The sequence below is a fragment of the Octodon degus genome, unplaced genomic scaffold, assembly GCF_000260255.1.
Source record: "Octodon degus isolate 3935 unplaced genomic scaffold, OctDeg1.0 scaffold00161, whole genome shotgun sequence".
In the NCBI taxonomy this organism is placed as follows: Eukaryota; Metazoa; Chordata; class Mammalia; order Rodentia; family Octodontidae; genus Octodon; species Octodon degus.
In genome coordinates, this window is record NW_004524737.1 from 5,758,304 (window position 1) to 5,762,273 (window position 3,970).

Consider the following 3,970-nt stretch of genomic DNA (forward strand, 5'->3'; position numbering starts at 1 on the left):
TTCCTCTCTCCCCTCCTCTTCCCTCCCCTCCCTCTCCCCATCCTTCCTTCCCTCTCTCTGTCTCTCTCTTTCTCTTTCTTGCCCTCCATCATGAGGTAGGCAGATTCCATGTACTTCAGCTACTAGACATTACTTTACTTCATGACTATAGATCATAGAGACAAGCAGCCATGAACACAAATTTCTGAAACCACAGGCAAAAGTAAACCCTTCTCACTTTAAAATTACTTAGTTCTGATATTTTACAACAGCAAAGGAAATCTGACACAGTCTTGTTTCAGAAGGAAGAGTCAACAGAGGAGGAAGTGAGAAAGGAAGGGCTCCTCCTCTGAGACCTTCTTCTCTGTGGCCTGAGTGGAACTACCAGCCTAAATTCCCGTTCCGAAATCTAATCATCAAGGTGATGGTGCAGTAGGTTAGGTTTTGAGAGTGACTTGGTCATGAGGGTAAAGCACTGATGAACGGGCTTAGTGTATTTAAAGGAATCCAGACAGGTTTCTTGCAGTGTTTAGGAAGTGTATAGGAAGAAAGAGCCACCAGCTGCCATCTATGACCAAGACGGGAGAACACCACAGACAGCTACGTGCTACCACAGTGCCCAATCTCAGGCTGGCCAGCTTCTAGTGCTGAAATAAGTGAACTTTGAAATAGTAACATTTTAACAGTTTAACTCACTTTATAGTGTTTTGTAATAACAGCTCAATTGTTAATGTCAGAAGTAGCTATTTTTCTGGAGCTTGAACCAATTTTTAAAATAGCATACAAGATACTATTTACAAACAAATGAGAAAGTACAAATAAAAACATCTACTAAGTTCTGAGTCATTAAAAATAGAATGGAATAAAGCTTTTCTCTATGAACACTAAGTAGTTACCATTTTTCAGACTAGATTGTGCTTGAAATAAATGTTGTTCATTTTACATCAATTTTTCCTTCTACTGGACATTTGTATTGCATTCTTATTAACACCTGTTCTCTTTCTGTAGGTATTTTCCGTTGCAGTTAAAATAATCAGGAGTTTGGCATGATCATTACTAGTAGGTGCGATGTGAATAATAAGTAAAATTTTGAACTTTTTTTCCTTCAAAATACGTGGATCTAGGAGATGAATTTCAGTAAAATTGAAATGCATAGTTACAGTTCAGTGAGACAGCCCAGTGGACTAAGTGCCTGCTTAGGCAAGTAGATGGACCAGGGTTCAATCCTTGGGACCACATGCTTCCCTGGCCCCACCCCTAGGCACGCTGAGCTGGCCACTGAGACAAGGTGTGGTGGCGCACACCTGTAATCCCAGTGCTGGAAAGGCTGAAAACAGGAGGATCACTATGATTCTAGCTTGAGACCCTATGTTTGTATTGTTCGCCCTTTCCTGGGCACTGTGGGAGAATACCGAAGCAGTAAGGAAGACGTAAGAATATCAACAAGCGCTCCATGTAGGATGAAGGGTACATGAAAAAAGAAAGAAGATTGAGTGAATGCAAGCATGAATAAATATCCAGGATAATGCGATATAATTTGTGTGGTAAAAATATCCGCTGATTCAAGAACAGAGAACTATAGTGCCATCATTCAGGAGAAGTTTAAACAAAAATCACCAAGTGGCTGTTAAGCTGAAATATAGTAACAGTTAGAAGAGGACACATAGCTCCAGTGCAGCATCAGAGCAGCTCTTTGCCCTGAGAATAGAGCACATTAGAGAGCTTCTGCAGGTTCCTGTCTCTGCTCTTTCTGCATTCCACACTGCATGTTTTTATATTCATTCAATGTTTCTGGATATTCATTTTCTTTCCTGCAAAATTGGCACACTACTAGTACTGATTAAAACTCATTGAAAGGTCAAAGTAGTTCACATTCCTTTTAATTTGGAAGGAAAACCTCTACTGATTAGAGGTTTTCATCATCAACCATACAAGATACAGAGATAATTAATGAAAACATGTCTTAAAATACACAAAAGGTTTTCATTTACAAGAACATACTTTTTTTGTATCAATTGGATATTGATTTCCCTGCCCTGTTATTATTTCTTTTTGCCAAAATACTATGAAGGAAGGCAACATGTGATTGTTTTGAGGGTTCCGTTGGCCTGTAGTAAGTAAATGATGAAAGACTAGGAAATGAGAAGGTACAATAATCATTCACTTGCAAGCTTCACAGTGATAGTTACTAATGGCAGTCTGCAAATCATCCCTAGATTCCCATTAAGCAGTTTGTCTCAAATCAGACTTAAAGGAAAATCAAGCATTAAGAAGATAAAATGATTTGGGCTCTGAATGAACCATCTTATATTCACACATCTCTCTTTGAACCAACCAGTGTGAGCACATTTCCACTTAAGAATCAGAGGACACGTTTGATTTCCTTTTACTCTTCCCTGATACTCTAAATGAAAAACTGAAATAAACACCTATGTAATGTTTACCACTCTGAAAATAGCAGCATTAGGTCAACAGGTTTTTCTTGTCATTCTCCTATTAATACTAATTTCCCAGGTAAATCATCCCATAATATTTTCAACAAGTCAATGGCTACAGTAATGGAGAAATTTCAATATATCCATTTTCATTTCATATTTAGAGTGCAGGAGTTGAATGCCAGTCCAGCAATTCAAATTTTCTATCAGAACTTACTGATATGTAAAACTCTGATTAATGGGTCTCTTCTCAGGGGAAAATATACTTTGATATTCTTATTTCATTTATTTATAACTTCATGACCTAAGGAATTATGTTTAACAAATTAAAAAGTTTTTTTTTATCCTTCAAGATTATTTCTTCTAATAGACTATGCAGGACTGTGCAAGCACAAAAACAATTGGTAAATGGCATTTCCTCATGAAGATGAAGGAGAAAACAAAGATATAAATTGCAATTTTATGGCTAACTGAGGTGGATATTGATGGAGGAAACTAACCAAAGGTCAGGTAAAAGCTCTTATGCGAATACAAACTACCATCTTGCAGGTGCCAAATTTGTTTATTTTGTCTGATGTAAAACAAAATTACTTTAATATTGTAATATCCTAGAAATTCAACTGAACAAAGCAAAAAGAGATTTTAAAGTAATTAAATGCAAATTATACTCTTGACTCTAGTTCTTTCTAACAATAGTTTGGAAAGGTGGGAAGGAACAAATAGCAGCGAGAAGATGAATGGCCTTAGAACAATCCATCATATAGAAAAAAGTGAAATAGAACAAATTTCACCTACACTTTTGAACTTGAAATATTAAGTTGTCCCATATAGAGCAATACTTGAAAGTCTCAGCTAACAACAAAGAAAATGTAAAGTTGAATACAAATTCAGACACTTAAAGGGTAATTTGGACAAATATCCTAATCCCACCAAGGCTTATAAATAGGATAATAATAATGATGATGATAATTTTAACCATGTATGAGATGGATATGAGCATATGACAGAATACACATGGTCCTGAAGTGTTTCTCCCAGATCCTGAGTCCAATCAGCACTTCAGAATTATTTAATGGTTGTATTGCATTCATTCTAATTTATGATAATGATATAGGAGAAATATAACCCTAACCTGCTAGCTCTCAGTTTCACCAATTTCGTATACCTGGATATTGAAGAATAAATTCCAAAAACAATGGAGGTTAAAAGTAGGAAAGGTTTATTGAGAGATAGCTACTGAGTTGCCACTGAGGCAGTTTGTCAGAGATAATTTATACAGCAAAGTCACAAAGTTGTCGCAGCATAGGTCAAACTACAGCCAAAAGCTGTGTATCTAATAATGATGTGCAAAGGAAATAGGTTACATAGCAAAGGTACAGGGAAAGTGGCCAGGGAGATAGCACAGTGGAATAAGTGCTTGTCTGGCAAGCTCAAGATCCTGAGTTTGATCCCTGGTACCACCAAAAAAGAAAGAAGAAAGAAAGAAGAAAGAAAGAAAGAAGAAAGAAAGAAAGAAAGAAAGAAAGAAAGAAAGAAAGAAAGAAAGAAAGAAAGAA